The following is a 20,051-nucleotide window of genomic DNA, read 5'->3' as shown; positions in this document are numbered from 1 at the left end:
GTAGAGTGGAGGGGGCCATCGTCCTTGTACCTGCTGGGGGAGGGTGACACTTGTCATAGGCAGATTTTTCCAGGGCCACAGACTTCCCTTATCTAGTAAGAGATGGCGAGTTACTTAACACCACCCACACCTCGGATCGTGGCAGAAAGTGGTTTCAGACCGGGTGCTTCTGACACGAAGCGCTGAGCTATCCTCACAACAGCCTCCGCCTCCTCCAGCTTCATCTCCCTGGGACAGAGGCCAGCCCTCCCAGGGCCAACCCAGAGGCAGGGCAGCATAGACTCTACGGTGGAAAGGTGCAGGGGAAAATCCACACATTCAGAAAACATTTCAAGAGGAGAAGGGAAGAAAGGGGAAGGAAACAATCGAATGTCTGTCTGGAGCCAGGCGCGCTCACACACGTAATCTCATTTAACCGACACATGGCGGTAGACTTGTGTTCTTTCTGAGAGCAGTGAAACAGAGACTGATGGTTTTTAACAGAACCCTTTGAAGAACTTGCTCAAGTCACAGACCCGGGTGTACACCTGGATTCTCTCCTTGCTTCTGCCTGACTCCCTGCGCTGGGTTTTCCCCTTGTGCCTCCAGAAGTGACTTGTGCAAGGTCCGTTCTGGTAACAAAGGCGTCTGGAGATGTGAAGGAGCAGGCAGCACGAGGCTTGGAGCTTGGAGGTGCTCTGAGAGCGGCACGAGGCGTGTCCTTCTCCGGTGTCTTCCCGGGTCTCCAGCTGGTTGAGTCATGACATCCAGTCAACGGAGAATGAGCCACTGCTTTTAGGAACTCACAGACATACCTAAAAAGCTGCAGTGAGCGACCCCAACACTGCCTGTCGTTCACTCTGCAAATTTCGGCACAAATCTGGGCAAGTCACGGATCTGGAGATGCTGCTTCTCATCAACAAGGTGGGCGTCAGAAGACCAACGTTCCTGGTTTGCCCAGAGAGTAGCCTGCGCTTCCCCGACCCGCAGCTATGTGAGCACTAAAACCTGCATGCCTCTGCCTATGCTCCTGGGGGCGCGGGGACCCTCCACCGGCTCCAGGCACACGCAGTGTCCACCATTCTTCCTTAGGACCTCCCTGGGCCACCTCTGGAGACACAGGGAGCCGCTGAAACCTGGCCAAGAGAGTCCGGCAAGACCCCAGCCCAGCCTGCTCTCAGCAGAGGGGAACGAACGTGCTCTTCCCCCCGCTGGAGATTCGCTGGAGCTTGGTCCTGAAGGCTGCAGAGTTTCCAGAACACAGCCTCCCTCCACTCCTCCTCCTGCCGCCCCACCCCCAGGGACCTGCCGCTTACTGGAATGCCTTTGTGATTCCTTGGGGACTCTGGGCTGTTAGGATTTTGAGAAATGAGGTGAACTAGAAAGATAGTGGAGAGTCTCGTGACGAGAGGCAGGGCTTTATTCTTAGGAAACCTTCAATCAAATATAACCTTTGTGCTGTGTTTCAGGTATGCACATCATGACATAAAATATCCTGAGATTCCAGGAGGCAGAAAGTCTCCCACAAGTCCTGTGACAATGGTGACTTATTATCACAGGTGACGCAGGCGAGGTGATGGGTCAGAAGGCGGCTCTGCCCCGGTAACTTGAAGGCACAAAATATCTAAAACCTTGAACCAAACTGAGAGCCAGAGAACTGGTCTGCTCTTGACTCATCCACAGACGAGCTTTATAACTCTGGGCAAAACTCTGCACCTTTCTGTCCAGCTCCAATATTTCATAAGTTTATGATTTTGTTTCTCTATAATTCTGTACTGGTGAGTCAAAACGCCATGTGTGTTTTCCAGACAAAGTTCCAAATAATGACACAATGACATTCCGTGGGGCAGGCCATCGGCAGAAGGAAGAATTACTGAAAACCACAGTCTGAAACCAGTGACGACCGAGTGGCGATGACGACCCCCATCTCCTCACACTGCCTGGTTCCCGCAATGACACCAGAGTCAGTATACCCCAGGGGGTCCCTGAGTCGCAAGAGGAGACCAGGATGGCCATCTGACCTTTGTTCCCTCTTATCTACTCATCTCCAAGAGTCCGAAGAACAAAGCACAGGGTATCAAGGGAGCTGGAGAATTTTATTTTTCTACAAACTAAGCAATTATTGTGATGTGAGGTGTTGAAATTTCATGAGTGGCTATATCCATGGTATTTCTCTCCAGCCAACAAGTGCCAGCTCTTGTGAAAGAGAGGAAGCTGGACAGATTTCTAGTCCGTCCCAATAGAGTCAGAGTCTAGATTATCTCAGGCAGGTTAGAAGGACTCCATGTACACTGTCTGGGCAGTCGGATGCTCATGCTAGTTCTCTCATGACGTGGGGGACAGAAATTCCCACGGATGCCTTTCTGTCATCCCTGCGGATATGTCTGTATCCAGGATGCAATGGCCTCAAAGCGAGAACTGAATGTACTTTCACAACAGAAGCAAGTCTGCTCACTGGAAATAAACAAGGCTAGCAGGTGCCACGAAGAAATGAAACCACGCCCATTGCTGAGCCCATGCCGTGGACCCAGTGACGGGTGCCGGGTGCCCCACAAATGTCTCCTGAGTTCCCATGCATGACACCCTAGTGATGTAAGGACATTCTCATCCTTTGCCAAAGGAGGGAGCAGAGATTCAACATGCCCCATTCCCTCAGACGGCACGTATGGAGTTAGCCCCACTGCCAGTGTGTGCCTTTGCCTCTAAGAGACCTGGGTGAGCTCACCCCAACTGCATTACCTGGGACAAGAAAAGACCAGCTGCCACCAACCATTTATTAGCCCATTCAACACAAATTCAGCGAGGGCCCCCAGAAAAGCAGCAACTCCCAAGCCGTGGTGTGCACGTAAGTGACCTACAATGAGATCTGGATTCGGCGGGTCTGGGGTTGACGGACCACCTGCACTCAACAGGCTCCCAGGGGACACCCATGGTCCTTGGGACAAATTTGAGCAGGATGGCAGAGAATTCGCAGGAGATCCCACTGTAACCACAATGCTAGGAACCCCACAAATTATAAGAAAGCTGGAGTCATTAATCCCAGTTTAACAATGAGAAAAGCATCAGACAAGTTCAACTTATGGGGCTTTCTATAAAACACTCAGCCAGGCAGGGCTCCTCAAGTTGTCAAGTTCATAAAAAGCAGGGAAAAGTCTGAGGTGCTGTTCTAGACCGGAGTGGCCCAGAGAGAAATGACAACTGAACGCCCGGTGACATCCTCGACTGGATTAGGGAACGACGACAGAAAGGTATCAAGAGTCAAAGTAAATCCAAATTATTCCAAAACAAAACATTTATCCCAGAAAAATTGAAAGCTGCACAGACCATATTTGTATTAGGAAAACTAGACTCAGCACAAGGAACATGATCAGGACATAAAATAATCATAAAGGATGAATTCCCCCCAAACCTAGAATAGTCCTAAATACAGATGCACCTGACAGTAGGCTCTAACTCCACAAAGTGAACATTCTTGAAACCGAAAAGAGAACTAGACAGACCCACAGCTATACTTGGAGATGTCAACACTCTACTTGGACGTATCAATAGGAAGAAGAGGCGGAAAGTCAGCAAGAAAGTAAAAGAATTGAGAGGCGTCCTCCACAACCTTAACTCACGGACTTCTCTAGGATGATTTGCTTCATCATCCTTCATCATCCAGCGGAATACACATTCTAAAGCACAAGGAATATTTGCCGTGGTGGGACATGAAACCAACACTGAGAAATGCAAAATGCTTGCATACACAAATCACATTCTCTAAAAATGATAGGGTTAACCTAGAAATCAAAACAAAAAAGAAATCTGAAAAAAATCCCCCAAACGTTTAGAAACGAAAGGACACACTTCTACAACACACATGGATCAAGTCAAAACGGAAGTCTCCAGGGTAATCAGAAATGCCGTTGAATGGCATGAAAATGAAAAGCCAATATAGAAACACTGGTTGCCTGTCACTAAGGTTTGTTCAGAGGGAATTCTACGGTATTCAATGCTTGTATGACAAGAAAGATCAGCAATCTATGCTTCTCCTTTAAAATCCAGAAAAGCGAGCGCAAAATAAATCCAAATCAAGCGGAAGGAAGAAAATAATAAATCAGAAAGAAATCAGCAGAAATCATGGAACGAAAAACAGTGAAAGGATAGAGAAAAATCAATGAAACAAAAGGTGGTTCTTTGAAAAGAACGGCAAAACCCTGACAAGAACAACAAGTAAAAAAAAGACACAAATTACTACCATTGGAAATAATAAAAATAATAAAAAGATAAAAAAGGGGTCATCTTTTTGCCTACCCATTTAACCACTTGGATGAAACGGACCAATTCTTTGAAACACAAAAGCTATCCAAACTTACTCAAGAAGATAAAACCTGAATGGTACAACATGCATTAAAGAAATTAATTTTTTCATTTAAATCTTCTAATCCACATAGAAAATTCTCAGGACCCCATCCTCAAAACAATAGTTATTTATTTATTTATTTCAGAGTAAGAGAGAGAGCAAGAGGGGAGGGGCAGAGGGAGAGACAGAATTGCAGACTCCCCACTGAGCACAGAGCCCATGGTTGGTCTTGATCTCACTACCCAGAGATTATGACCTGAGCCAAATCAAGAGTCAACACTTAACCAACTGAACCACCCAGCTCCTACCCCAAAAAAATTTTTCTTAAGTTAGAACTGAACTAGCTTACCAACATCACAGGGTCCAGGTCAATGTACAAAATTCAGTTGTTTCTTTGTGTACAGTAGACCCTTGAATAACAAAGAGATTGGACGGCCAGCCACTCCCTCTTCTCCCCACAAAATCAAAAATCCACATTTAACTTTTGGTTCCCCCAAAACTTACCTACTAAAAGCTTCCCATTGACCAGAAACTTTACATTGGCATAAACAGCCAATGAACTCACAGCTTCTGTGTTACGTGTATCATATGCTGTATTTTCACCATAAAACAAGCTCGAGAAAAACAAGTGTGACCAACAAGCTCACAAGGAGGAGAAAGTAGGACTGCAGCGTGTTATCCAGAGCATCAGCTGACATTGTCTGCAAGATGAATCCTCTGTCAGTACTTACACCAACACTGCCATGTAAGACACAGAACACCGCAGGTATGATGTGTATTACTAACAGCACACATCAAAAGTGAAAAGATCATGCGGCGGCACCCGGCTGGCTCAGTTGGTGAAGTATGTGACCCTTGATCTCAAGGTCATGAGTTCAAACCCCATGTTGGGTGTAGAGATTACGTGAAAAAAATAATCAAGCTCTCCTAATAAAAAATTCTAAAAAAAAATAATGAAAAGATAATGTGAAAAATTATATTTACTTACAGGTAGACCAACTTGTGTATTGTATACAAAAAAGCAGCAATATGATTGCTTTAAGGTGGCCTGGTGTAGTCAAGGCAATTGATTTACAGTAGCCTAGCCTGTATGCTAACGAATAAAGAGTTATTAAATTTTTATGGCATACAGGATGGCTGTCCTATTCATAATACAGTATTGAAAACAATAACACTTGCTACTTCCAAGCTATGTGGTTCATCAGAGAGCCTTTTCCAAATTGTCACACTTCCAGAAACTTTTCCAGTACATTTACTGAAAAACATCTGTGGGGCATCTGGGAGGCTCAGTCCGCAGAGTATCCAACTCTTGATTTCAGCTCAGATCATGGTCTCAGAGCTGCGGGATCGAGCCCCACTTTGGGGTCCATGCTCTGTGTGGAGTCTGCTTGAGATGCTCTCTTTCTTGCCCCCTTTGCCCTCCCCCGCACTCTCTCTCTCTCAATCTATCAATAAATAAATAAAATATTTTTAAAAGAAAAAAAGAAAACACCTGCATATAAATGAACCCATGCAATTCAAACTAACGTTGTTTGAGCATGAACTGTGCCAAGAGTGAAGGATCTGAAAATAAAATAAAGAAAATAATTCTATTAACAGTGGCATCTGGAGGTTAATACGCTTAGGAAGAAATTTAACACTTTACCCTGAAAACTACAAGACATCGCTACAATTAATTTAATACCTTAAATTAAATAGAAAGTTATCCCATGTTCATGGAAGACACAACGTTATTCAAGATGACAGCGCTCCCTACGGTGGTCTTTGGATTTAGTCCAATTCCTGTCAACAGCCTGACAGGCTCTTTTGCAACAATTAGCAAACTACTCTGATGTACAAGGAGATGCAGAGAATGTAGAATAATGAGGCAGTTTTTGGACACCTAGGATGTCAGGCTTACACACATCCAGGACCCTTCAGAACACCAGAATACGTCTAAACACATCTGGCATACCTATGGCCAAGCTGGGACATGACCTACCCAGCGTGTGCCACTCCAGGATGGGAAAGTTCGGGCTCTAGACACCGTGTCTCTGCCACTCCCCGCAGATCTTCCCCACAAGGTAGGTGTCTGCTGCTTACACAGCAGAGGAAGGTCAGAGGGACCCGGGGGCTGGCTCGCACCCAGGGCAGCACTGAGCATGAGAGGCCAAAGGGATGTGGGAGTCAAGACTTCATGGGACAGGCATTGTGGGTGTGCAAGGGATGACTCCAGGCGCCACGCTCTCGCTCAGGTGGACAGGAGATGAGCAGGAAGACACAAGCAGAGGGAGACCGGGAGCCCTGCTAGAAAGCTCTCTGGGATCCCCCCAACCTCCAGGCCTCCTGTCAGGACCCACAGACCAGAGCAAGCACCCTCTGTGCCCACAAGGGGAGCCGAGGAGCTGCTGTCCAACCTCTGGAGCAGGAGAGGCAGGCGGCTGCAAGCGGAGATGCTGGGCTTTCCGTCCTGCAGGACCAACCCATTCGCATCACTGGGAAGGAAGGGGTTCCCATCACTGGTTCCCTGCAGCAGGCCAAGGCTGATGGGGATCCTGCTGTGTTTGTGCACATACAAGTGTGCAGTCTTCTGTTTAAAGAAATCGAGGCTTGGCTTCGGTGGCGCTGTGAAGGCTGGTTACCCCTCGCTCCAGAGGCTGATCTTCTAAGACAGAGCAAGGACAGAGACGTCCATCACCCCTCCTGCCCGTGACCCCACGTACATGTCCCACGTTACCACAGACAGCCTCCCCGGTTGGCTCTGTCAGGCTGCACCCCGGCCCGGCAGAGCAGTGTGGCAGGTGTTGCTGCAAGGGACCCGACCTGGGCCCGACAACCCCACCGGGTGGAGTAGCACCCAGGCCCAAGGCACCCCTTCCACAAGTCACCAGAGGCCCGAAGCTCCCCCTCAGCCTGTTTGCTCCTTCCCTCCTTGACACAGAGGGGCGGGGTGGGGCTGGGGCTGGACTGGGCAGAGCAGGGCTGGGCTGGGCAGGGCAGGGCATGGCACGGTGGGCCTGGGCTGGGCTGAGCAGGGCTGAGCTGGGCATGGCAGGGAGGGGCCGGGCAGGGCAGGGCAGGGCCGGCTTGGGCTGAGCTGGGTGGGGCGGGGGTGCGGCAGGGCTGGGGACGTACCTGCCCTGCAGCCTGGAGAGACCGATTCCAAGCAGAGCTGCCGCGCCAGCAGCCCTGGGATTTGGGGAGAATCCGCTGGCTCCTCATCAGCGATGCCGGCATCTAGAACCTCCCCGGGCTCGTGCGGCCTGAGGAGGCCCTGCTGAGCGTCTCAGACGGTAGCGAACGTTCCTCGCCCTGAAAGCCGACGCTAACAGTCTGCAGCTGGGCACTGATGGGGGCGCAGGGCTGGCTGTGAGGTGGCACCCTCAGCCGCCCTGAGCGCTCGCTCAGCTGCTCCTTGGACAAGATGACCCAACGCACATCGTCGAGCCTCTAATTCGCCATCTTCACATGCTCCCGTGTCTGGTTTCTAGCGCTCGCCCTGAATTGTTATTCCAGCTGACCTCCTTTTGTGACCTCTCAGAGGATCCGCGTTTAAAACAAAACAAAACAAAACACAGTCTAGGAAACTTGCATGTGTCCCAAACTGAAGTGATCTGTTATTTCCAAATTTGTTATTTGTAAATGTGGGTTTTTCGTTCCCTTCCTAAGCTCTCCTCCAGGGGTTACATCGGTCCAGATCCTTGAGCATCTGGGAGAGCCGAGCCGCACACTCAACATTCTTCCACGATTACAGAGCCGAAATAAACACCAGTGCACGCCAGGCCCGTCGGGGACATAGACGCCAGCGCTGCGGGCCAATGGGGAGAGCCCGTGGGTCCTGCTGGGAGCGCGCCGGTTCTGACACAAGATGACGGACGACCGCCCTCAGAGCGGAGGACAAGGGAGCAAGCCGTCCATTCTGGCAGCTTCTTTGTTTACACCAAAAGGAAGGTAGGGAGCGGCCTGGGTCCCCACAGGCCTCCACGGTGTTTTGCAACTTCTGACTTCTGTGAAACGCTACTGCGGGAGCAAGGCCTCTGCTCCAGCTGGCGATCGGATGGCAGGTGCTGGCGTCCAGGTGCCACATGAAGGGCGCTGGGCTCTCTGCCGGGGTTGGGGGTGTTGGGGGCGCTGCCTGGCAGGAACCGGTGGCTGTTCAGGTGCTGGGGGCCCTCAGGGCTGTGCTGTAGCTGATGGTCCTCTGACACGATCTTACCTGGTCCGTGGCATCTGTGGCGGCGCTGGACATGTTGGTCTTCCTCACGACCTCATGAGCACCGCCACCAAGCGGAAAAACAGGACCGTCCTCACCCACAGTGGGAAGCGAGCCTCCTGGGGTTCAGCACCCCCTGTTGAGGAACAGGGGACCCGCTGCAGTTCCACGAGTAGCAGAGACCTTGGGCTCCGCTGGAAGCGACCATCACTCTCAGAAGCTCCACGTGGGAAGGCCCGCGGCCAGGCTGCGATGGGCAGCCTGTGGCTCCCGGGAGGCCTGAGTGGGGACAGGGTCATCGCACAGACAAGAGGCATCAAGACCAGCGAGGGACGCCCAGCAGGGAGGACGGGGCTGTGGGGCTTGGCTCCGGGTCAGAACATCTTTTGAGCTGGGGTGAGCCCCTTCCTGGCTCTTCTTTCGTGTCCTTTAGGGCAGCTGAGGTCGGGTTGTGCTGCCCAGGCACCTGAAAGAGCATATGGGAGCTTTGTTCTTGTCCCCGTAACTTGGCCTGTTTGCAGGAGCTGACGCTGACCCCTGGCCACAGCCATGTGCCCCTTGGATGGGGTGTGTGTGTGTGTGTGTGTGTGTGTGTGTGTGTGTGTCTGGGCCCTGGGACGGTGCCCCTGTCACGTGAATGAAGGGATGGGGGCAGATGTGACAGGCGACCAGCCCTGGCTGCTCTCGGAGCTCTCTCATCCCTGCTCTGTGAGGACCGGACATCCCAGATGGGGGTCAAGAGGGAGCCCTCTGGGGCCTGGCGCAGGAGGCAGGGCTGGCGTGGAGCAGGGTGGGCAGAGCCACGGGCCACTCCGGGAACGTGCGGCATGAGCAGAAGCTCGCTTTTGCTGCTCTGCTGCACCCACTAAGCGCGGGGCAGCCAGGAGCACAGCGCCGGCCGGTGAACGCTGACCCCTGCGCCCCTGCTCTCCTCGGAAGCCCCTGGCCTTGGCAGGCCACCTGGCTTCCCTGGCTTCCCTGCCTCCTGTGCTGGCCGCATCCCCAGTCAACACTTTCCAGAAACAGGTCGTAAGACGCATCGCTGGAAGGGTCACACGCCCCAGGCTTTGATCACCTGACAGCAAGTTCTACAATGTAACACCCTGAAGGAGCTCAGGAAACACTGCAGCGTGGAGCCGGGGGGTTGGGGGCGCACGTTTTGGGAGGCTGAGCTGGAGAGCAGGAAACTGGGGGAGCCGGTTCTGGACGCCACAGGGTAAGAAAAAAGTAGGATTCCGCCCTTCACGGCGGGCTGGCCAGCGACCTGTTAAATGTCATCCGCCCCAAGGCAAACCCAAGCCCCACCCCACCCCCCAGTCGTGAGATGCTGTGATTTATAAGAAATACAAACTTGGTCTTCATTCCCTTTCCAGACAAGGAGCCTCTAACACCCCTGGAATTCCCTCAGGGGAGGAGGGTGAAGGGGTCTCTTGTGATGCTAACGAAGTGATGTTTGGGGAGCACCTGGGGGTGGGGGCTGGTTACCAGGGGAACCGACCACGTGGTGACAGGGTGGGATCTCTCAGCCCCACCCCGACCTCCGTAGGGGACGGGCTGCAGTTTGGATCAATCACCCATGGCCAGTGATTCATCAGTCACGTCCTTGTCATGAAACCGCCATAAAATCCCGAAAGGACCAGCCGGAGAGCTCCCGGGTTGGTGAGCAGGTGGAGATGTGGGGACCATGGGCCTGGGGGGGGGTTGGGGGGGCATGGGAGCCCCACGCCCCCTTCCCCAGACCCCGCCCCGGGCAGCTTACATCTGTCTTTTATTACAAACCAATGGCATAGTGGTTAGCCCTTTCCCTGAGTTCTGTGAACCACTCCAGCGACTTCACCAAACCCGGGAGGGGCGGTGGGAACGTCTGGTCTGGAACCCGTAGGTCAGAAACACCGGACACAGCGTGGACTCTCGGTTGGCATCTGAAGTGAGGGAGGGTCAGGCTTGTGGGTCCGAGCCCTCAAGCTGTGGGTCAGCCCCTTCCTCATGCCTGCAGCCCTAAGCAGTCCCCCTAAAATCCCATCAAAATCCCTCCTATGTAACTCTGTCTTCTACGGCGCTTCTCAGTACCCTATTCCCAAACCTGTGAAACCCTGGGAAGCCTGTGCCTAGGTTTCCGGGAACCTCCTCTTGCCCACTGCCTGAGGGGCCCGGTTTGCCTCCAAGTCTCTGCAAGTGTTCCCAGTACTCCCCAAAACACTCAGCACTTCTGTAGTCAGCTCCTTGTCCCCAAGCCCCTGGCCCCTCCTGCTGGGTTCATCCCTCCTGCCAGGCCACACAGCAGCGTCCGCAGGACCTCCAGGTGCTTCCTGGGCCTGGAGCTGCTTGGAGACACCGAGGCCACCATCCCGGATGCTCGAAGCCCCAGATAAGCTCCTGGGTAGCCGTGTGGGATGGGGACTGCTTCCTCCTAGATGGGGCATTCCCTCCTCTGAGCCCCAGATTGGTGTGTCCTGCTGGAGGGCTTTGCCCTCAGTCACGCCCCTTCCCATCCCCAGGAACTGCCCCATCATGGTGGGCACTGCACGTACCCAGCACCTCCCACCTCTGCCCACAGAGGTTGTGCGCTCTGGGGAGAGCTCACCGCACCTGTCTCCTTGCTCCTAACCCTGCTCCCAGCAGGTCACTAGGGCAGTCCTAGCGGGCTCCCCCCTAAATGCCGAATGCGTGTGGACCCCAGCTCTGGACTCCGTCTCCAGCCTGTACCCCACCAACTGCTAGTTAGCTAGTTCCACTCCCTTAGATTGTCCTGGACAGGGTGGAGGCAGGGGGCAGGGGGCAGGGGCCTGGCGCCTGGTGCTGATGACACTTGGCAGGTGTTCACTCCCCGGATGCTGACCAGGGCCAGGGGCTTCCTCCAGGCACCGTCCTGGGGCTGGAGGCCACTGAGCATCCCCCAGCATCTCCCGTGGCCCGGCCAGGGAGCCTGGGTCTTTCTCTCTGCCCTGCAGGAATCCAGTCCTCAGCCTCATGCTCACCTGGGGAAGAGGAGGGTATCTGCCAAGCCTGGGGTGCCCCCTCCCATTTGGTCTCCCAGCCCCTCACACATGAGGCACCCCTCGGCATCCCCGTCCAATGATCCCACGTTCTCAAAGACATATCACATTCTGGCAAATTCTGTTTCTAATCAACATCCAAAATGCCCACGAACTCGGGAACACAAATGTTTGGCCACCTTATTGAAAGAGGAAAAGTGTTCATACCACAGGGAATGGACCAGGGTATTAGCTAGGGGAGTATGCCCCAGGCAAGTTCTGTCCCAGCAAGGGAGATAAGAGGCCCTCGGGCATTTCCCTTCAGGCTGGCTGCCATCTGTCCCAGACAGGCTCCGGAAAACTAGGTAAGTGAATTATTTATTCAGATCAACAGGAGCAGGGTTTACTGACCACGCACAGCCCAGTAACTCAATCTGCCCGGAATGAAATCAGGAATCAATGCCCTCTGCGGGCAGGTGGCTGCAGGGAGAGTGTCCACAGGGGCACACACCTCTCGCCCCAGATTCCAAGCCACCCAGGAGCAGCTGCAGAGAGACCGAGACCGACGGTGCGGCCACTGAATGGAATAGCGGGTCCCATAAAACACCTCGAAAGCCCCACTGTGCTCCTGGCTCTGCAGCCTCTGGTCCCTACGGAGAGCCCCGGGGGTCCAGGGCAAACTTCAGGTCTGATCCAGCTACAGGGCTCTCCAGATAGAACCCCTGGGAGGGGGAAGGCTGCACAAGCAGGCTGAGCACCCACACTCGGTCCCCAGAGGCAGAGAAGAGAGCAGTGGGAAAGGGACCTAAAGCAAGAGCCACCAAATGGCCAGGGTTCCCGGACAGAAGAGCACCAAGACGCAGGGCCAAGAGCAGAACCGAGGGCAACTGCAGGACGGTCCCCACGATCACTGCAAAAGATGCCTAATGACCCCACAGGGATGCCGTGTGAGAGGACAGGCGGCCCGCACAGGCCACGGATGCACTCAGAACGGCCCAAACCTCCAGCTGAAGGACAAGTAAGGTCAGACCCCACTGCCCCCATCCAACCCCTCGGGGCAGGGGGTGCCGTGCGCCCTTGACTCCCGTCCGTTTGCTTCCCCGCTTCTTCATCACTGAAGCCCAGCACCCCGGGAGCCAAGGCGGGTCTGCAAAACAGCACCACTGTCCCCAAAAGTGCCGCCTTCATTCACCCCCTCCCAGACCCCCGGACGCTGGGACATGGAACTGAGCCTCTGGCTGGATGTGACGCTTCCGGGACGTGGCCCAGGAAGGGGGGAGGGGGTCTCCGGTCAGCTCGGTGACTGTCCATTGGGCTCTCCCGCAGGCTGGATATAAAAGGAACCACACCAATGTGATCTCCCGTATCTGACTCCTTTACTAGCCAGGCTTCAGAAGCTGCCCCATGCGGCCCTGCGGACCCCACCCTGCTCCTTTCCTCCTCGGCCTGAAGGCCAGCCCAGGGCACAAACAGGTGAGTTTTAGCTGAACCTTGATGAGGGACGTGGGCGCCGTTTCCACCTTCTGGTGGTTGTGAACATGGAACACGCTGCCGGGAACATTTCTGGCTGCTGCTTGTTGAAATGCCCCTTCCCAGACCCATACAGCGCATGCCTCCACGTGGGGTTTCTGGGTCACAGGATGTCTGGAATTGTAACGGCCGTTTTGGGGCAAGTCGGACTTGGATGAACCACCTTAGGGGCACCTCGCAGGAGAGGACCTCACACCTCTCCCAGGCAGTGGGCCGCATTCTCAGGTTGCCATGCCGAGGCTTCGGAAAGACCAAAGGACTCCCAACACTGCTCCCTTAGGATCCCTACAGTGTGCAAATACGTCTTTAGTTTAAAATAAAATATATCTGGCTGCTGGGGGTCCCAGGCCTGTGTGGCCACCCCCTCTTTAAGGCTGCCCTCTGTCCGCCCCCCCCCCCCCGCCCTCTGTCCCCCCACACCTGGTCCCTGGGGGAGTCCCCGCTGCTCTTACAGGACCTGAGCAAGACACCCTCTGCGCTGCGCCCACCTAGCCCCCAGCAGCATTTGGCCCAAGATGCATGCGGGCCAGAGACCCCGATAGATCCTCCCCCTGGACCCGTGCCCCCTCTTCAAACCCCTCTTGGTCCCGGGCGCGGACCCCACCCCCTCCCCCAACCTCTGCCCGCCCACCCCCAGGACCCTTAGCCCTCCTCCCTGCAGACCCAGCCCCCTCCCAGATCCTACCAAAGGACCCCTGCCCCGACCTCCGTCCTGCACCTGCGCGCTCCCTGTCCTCCGCACGACCTCCACCCCCGCTCCGTCCCGCCCCTGGACTCCCAGCACCGGCCGCGTCCCGTGAGTCCCGTTAGGCGCGCTCGCCCCCTGGCGGCCGCGCCGGGCCCTGCGCTGCGGCGCTGGAAGGGGCCTGTCCCAGTGTCCTTGAGAGAAAGGATTTCAGCCTTCTGGAAGGTTCTGAAGACACAAACAAAGGAAAGGAAGAAGGCAGGCTCTGACCACCGCGGCACAACCGCGGTTACTGTCTGGCGTAACCTCCGGTCTCCTGCGCTGCGCTCCGGGGCACTGGCCGGCGGGAGCGCAGCGCCCAGCAGTACCTGAGGGTTTATGTTCCGCAGTGCGCATCCCTGGTCCTGGGGCAGGCCTGCTGCGCGCCTCTAGGTCCCATCCTGTGGGAGCGAACCCTGGGGAGCAGTGCTCAGGACAGGCTTATCCTCTAGGGGATCGGGGCTTTCTGCAGCCGCCTTGGGATCTCTCCACACTGCAGCGCCGGCGCCCTTACTGTAACCCCTCTCCGGGAGTTGTTCCCAGGGCTGTGCACAGAGTCTGTCCTCACCAAGTTCAAACATTCACATTGCTCGGATAACAGCCCTCACTCTTCGTATTTATTTTTAATTTACACGTGGTGGAACCCCTTGCTGTCCACCTGCCCAGGGAAGGACGCGGGCTGCTGCTGGCGTGTGGCAGTGCTGGAGGAAGCACTGCGAACCTCCAACCTCCCCGGTGGAAGGTTGGGTAGGAGTTTCACAAGCCTTGGGTAAATACTTCACAGGCTCGCTGGGACACAGCGTATAAGAAATTGCATAAGATATAAGAAAGTGTGTGAGTGCCTGGGTGGTTCAGTGGGTTAAGCCACTGCCTTGGGCTCAGGTCATGGTCTCAGGGTCCTGGAATGGAGCCCCACATTGGGCTCTCTGCTCAGCAGGGAGCCTGCTTCCCTCTCTCTCTCTGCCTGCCTCTCTGTCTACTTGTGATCTCTCTCTGTCAAATAAATAAAATCTTTAAAAAAAAAAAAAAGAAATAAGAAAGCGTGTAAGAAATTATAAGACAGGGGGCACTTGGGGGGCTCTGGGTTAAGCCTCTGCCTTCGGCTCAGGTCATGATCTCAGGGTCCTGGGATGGAGCCCCCCATCGGGCTCTGCTCAGTGGGGAGCCTACCTCCCCCCCTCTCTCTGCCTGCCTCTCTGCCTACTTGTGATCTCTGTCTGTCAAATGAATAAATAAAATCTTAAAAGAAAATAAAAAAAGAACTTACAAGACAGTGCCGAACGGTTCCAGCATTTGTGTCCACACGCAGTGTAGAGTTCAGTAGCCCTAAGTCCATCCTCCTCATTGTCCTCCTCGTTCCAACCACCCCAGAAGAGGCAGATGATGGCTCATCGTGGGTGTAATTCCCATGTCTCTGATGCTGCATGGTGTGGGTGGCATTTTCATGTACTGATTTTCTATTTATTTGTACATCTTCCTTACAAAGTTCCTGTTCCAAATGATTACCCAGTTTTTATCAACCTTCGCTTTTAAATGTAACTGTGCCCATTTTCCACGGATCTTTTCCTGCTTTTCTTTGGACAACTGGAGAGATAATAGGCCCATCTAAGAGAATAAACACAGGTCTGCTGCACACATGTGGTCACGGTTGACCACATGCTGGAAGAACTAGTAATTCTGCATCTCTACCAACCACAATGATGGTGATGGTGGTGATGATGGTGACGGTGATAATAGTGATAGCGAAGAGGTAATGATGGTGATGGTGGTGATTGTGTTGATGGTGATAGTTATGATGGTCGTGATGGTGATGATGGTCATGCTGATGGTGATTATGGTGATAGTGGTGGTGTTCGTGATGATGGTCATGATCATGGTGATGATCATCGTGATGGTGATGATGGTGATATTCATGATGATGATGGTGATGGTGGTGATGATGGTGATGATGGTGATGGTGATGATGGTGGTGATGGTGGTGATGGTGGTGGTGATGATGATGATGGTGGTGGTGGTGAAGACGAGGGTGATGATGGTGATGATGGTGATGGTGGTGACGATGGTGATGATGATGATGGTGGTGATGATGGTGATGATGGTGATGATGGTGAAGACGAGGGTGATGATGGTGATGATGGTGATGGTGGTGATGATGGTGATGATGATGGTGGTGATGATGATGGTGATGATGATGGTGGTGATGATGGTGGTGATGGTGATGATGGTGATGATGATGGTGGTGGTGGTGGTGGTGGTGGTGGTGATGGTGATGATAGTGGTGATGATGGTTGTGATGATGATACAGCCCACCCAGGGAAAGCTCACTGTCCTCAGTTCTCCGCAGGCTCTTCTTACTCAGATCCTCACATTATCTTCATTGAAACCCTTTGAAGACAAGGAGTCTGTGGCCCCTCATGACACAGTGGCAACTGTCCAGGACAACCCCACCCATGTGCAGGGTCACCTACAGAACATACCACAGCACAGTACCAACCAGACCAACCATTCCTGTTTAACTGACACTGGAACATTTTCAGAGTATGTCCTTGATTGGCGTTCTCTTTGTTCTTAACCAGAGCGGGAACAGCAAGTGTGCCTTCACAGCTGTGGTTTGGTGGACTCCTCTCCACCACCCGGAGAAGCGACTTTCTTGGCACTTCCATCTTACAGAGGAGGAAAACTGTCCCTCCCATTGCCCTCCTCCTCTCCCTCCCAGGAGTGCCAGGTCCTGGGCTGCGTGCGTGCAGCACATGGGCTGGGATTGACGGCTCGTCCTGCCATCCCCAGCCCACCATGGCCAAGTACACATGACACAGGCAGAGCTCGTGGGGACACTGCAAAGCTGCCTTGCTTTGTCCCCCTTTTCCCTGTATGCCTGCTCAGGAATGTCCACTGGTTGAAACCTCAAGCATGCCCTGAGACTTCCCGGTCATTTTATATAATAAAAAGTGACTGTCCCACAGTCACTTGCAATTGTGGAAAACAGTCCAGTTTCGTGTCAAGGACATGCAGATTCCTGCAAGAGCTCAAGTGTCTCTCTGACTCAGTGTTGTTCTCCCTCCCTGAGAATTCACTACTGAACCCTCAGGAGGTACTTTAGAAGGAAGAGGGAAGGGAGAGGAAAGGTGTTCCTAGATGGGCTCTGACCCACCCTGGTTCCCAGCAAAGGCTGACCATTCTCCAAGTACCTCTGAGGGTTTTCCAAGCCTCTATGCCAATGGGTCTGTACCTCGCTGGACCTGGGCAAAGTTTTCTTCAGGAAATCACTGCCTCTCTCTTCCGGCTCTGGCTCTACAGGCTCAGACCTATTTATCCTGTTGGGTGGCAGTGAGAGATCCAAGACTGAAGACATCCCCCCCCCCCACCGCCACCGGCTCTCTCCCAGTGCCACAGGTCTCCCCCTACATTGGGGGCTGCAACCCAGGTCCAAGCCCCGGCCACCACTTTGTCTAGACCTGCGTCTGGGCCAAATTCTCACTCTGTTGTCCAGAACCAGTCCCCAGGTTCCCAGTGATGGAGGGAGGCTATAGACACATCAGCTCCTCCTTTCCTAGCCAGGAACAGGGATGCCCACCTATGAGCCCCTGGGAAATCCTACTGCAGAGCGGGATTTCTTAATCTAAGGTGACACTGGAAAGCTCAACTCAGGTCTTTGGGAGAGCAGCTGCCCCGTTCAGAGCCCCCCATTATGTCTGGGGGCCAACCTCTCTCCAAGTCTCCTCCCGTTCCCTCTGCTGTCCTGCAGGTGCCCAGGGGTTCCTGAACCACAGAGGAGCCTGACACTGGCCTCCACGGGCTGGCAGGCATGTTTTAGTTCTCGAAATCAACACGAGCTAGAAGACTGACAGAGAAAGGCCATTTTCTCCTGGTTCCCCAGTCACCCCTGTGCCGCAGGCCAGGTCCCCGCTCCCTTCTCGCGGAGACACTTGGATCTGAGCCTGTGTCTCAGAGGTTTGTCATGTCTGTCTTCACTCTTCTTCTAGATGCTTCTCTGTTTTTATTTTTGTGACAGCGTTCTTGAGATATGACGCATGTGAAGTCACCCAGCGGGAAGGTAAGAGTCGAAGGTTTGGGCCCCATTTCCTGCAGCTCACTGCCATCCCAATTTTAGGACATTTCCGTCACTCTATGGAGGACGCTTATTCTGTGTTATGTCCTGGAATTCCTTTACGCCTATAATCCGCGCGCACGGATGGCGGGCCCGCGGCTGGGGGCCTCGCACCAGAGGGGCAGGGCGGTGTGCAGAGGGCAGAAGGGCCCACTCTCCTCTCTTCCGAGCTCACCAGTTTTGCCACGTCAGCGCCTGTGCCCACTAAGACGGAGACAGCCCGACTGCCACATTCATTCGGAGGCAGCAGTCGAGGGGCTGCCCCAGCCACAGAGCGAGTGCGTGCCAGAGCCCAGACCGGACGCCAGGCCGGGCATCCACGCTCCTAACATCGGAACAACCCGCATCCTTCCACTCCCGGGGGAGGGGTGGGGGGTGTCTCTGGCCTGCAGGCCCCTGCTGACGGACTCTGAGGTCTCTGGGTGTTGCTCCGTGCTGCAGGAAGCCAGGCCTTCCACCAGGGGGCAGTGCCGCCGGCAACATGGGGGCACCGCCTGGATCCAGTCCAAATCCCGGGACACTACGGATGGCGGTTCAGGGGAACCTTCTTGTCCAGAAGAGGGCAAAGTGCAGCGGGAGGAGCCTGTCGTCAGGACATCGCTCACAGGGGGAGGGTGGGCAGGGTCAGCCTCTGGGGAGCCGGGCTCGGGGCTGCCTGCCTGGGACCGAAGGACACCCACCTGAGAAAGGGGCAGCTAGAAACTATTGGGCTCTTTCTTCTAGGCCTGCATCCTGGGCAGTGGCTGAGCTACCGAACTTCTCCACCCCGAGCGTGTGACCTGTAAATGGGGGAGGGCCACCTGCCTATGGCCACCTGCGGCGGTGTGTGGACAGGCAGACGGGTCGCTGGGCTCTTCCCCGCCCCCTACAGGGCAGGGGCGGCCACTGCGGCTCCAACCCTGGACATGGTCCCCCATCAGCCGGGTCACTCGGGTCCTCCGTGTGGGGTCCCCGCCAGCCGACAGCAGGGTGCTCCTACCCCGGTTTGCAACCAGTGGGGACTGCCTGGGCACCGCCTCCCAGGGACGCTGGACCCATCCACCAGTGCTAACAGGGCTGGTACCGCCCTTGGCAAACCGTAGGTGCTCAACTTGCAATGTCTTTCTCTGCCTCCTTGTCCGGCCAGAGGCTGGGTGCCGTCCAGGGCCTGGAAAGCCACGAGCTCTTCCCAGACAGCCTGCACCCCTTCTCCTCCCCGCCACTTGGGGGGGGGGTGGTCAGACTACGGCCTGTCCTGCTGAGCCTTCCAGGGTTCTTGAACACAGGGATGTCGTGGCTGTGGGTGGGGAGCCCACGTCTGTGTGTTGGGTCCTACCGGCTGCTCATGTTGCCAGCGTTCCTGCATCCCACGGACTTTCTGTCGAGTTCTCTCTGCTGCTGAGAAGGGGGTGTCGAGCCCCCCGCCCACAGCTCTGGGTTTGTCTGTCCTTTCGGCTCCGCCAGCTCTGGCTTCCCCCACTGAGGCTCTGTGTTTGGCGGGGGCATGTCCAGGGGGTTCTGTCCTCCTGGGGGACGGGGCCGTTATGACTGTAGGACACATGTCCTGTTCTGTGCCCTGAAGTACACTTCGTCAGACGTGAAAACAGTGGCTTGATTTTTAAAATTAGCGTTGACCTGATAGGTCTTTTTAAGATCTTGTAATTTTTTTTTTTTTATTTGAGAGAGAGAGCATGAGCGGTGGCGGGGGTGGGGGCGTGGGGAGCAGGCTCCCCTCTGAGCAGGGAGTCCGATGCAGGACTCGATCCCAGGAAGGACCCTGAGATCATGACCCGAGCTGAGGGCAGACGGGTCACCGACCAAGTACCCCAGGGGCCCCAGAGCTGCTGTTTCAATCACCAGTGACACGTGATGATACAGCCTGGGAGTCTCCTGCTCTCCCCCTTCCCTCTTCCTTCCTGGGGCTCCACGTCTCAGTCTTGGATGGTTCCCTTTCTTCACAAAGAGCCTCTGCAGGCCTCCCGGCAACCCCATCGAGCTTTCCTTCCCCATGGACGTCCGCTCTCCCTGCATCTCCAGAGGACGGGCCCTTGGTCGGTGGAAGCATATGCTTGCAGGACCTCGGCTGCCGCCGTTCCTCTAGTTCGGGGCTCACTCAGCTTCTTGAGTCTGCAGGCCAGGGGCGTGAGGAATCTGGGATCTGCGGGGGCTGCCTCAGCCGCTCCCTCGTCCCCCTGTCCTGCCCCTCTCCGGGGACTCAATGA

Source organism: Mustela lutreola, chromosome 4, assembly GCF_030435805.1.
Source record: "Mustela lutreola isolate mMusLut2 chromosome 4, mMusLut2.pri, whole genome shotgun sequence".
Lineage (NCBI taxonomy): Eukaryota > Metazoa > Chordata > Mammalia > Carnivora > Mustelidae > Mustela > Mustela lutreola.
The sequence above is the reverse complement of the archived record's forward strand: the minus strand, read 5'-3'. Positions refer to the sequence as shown.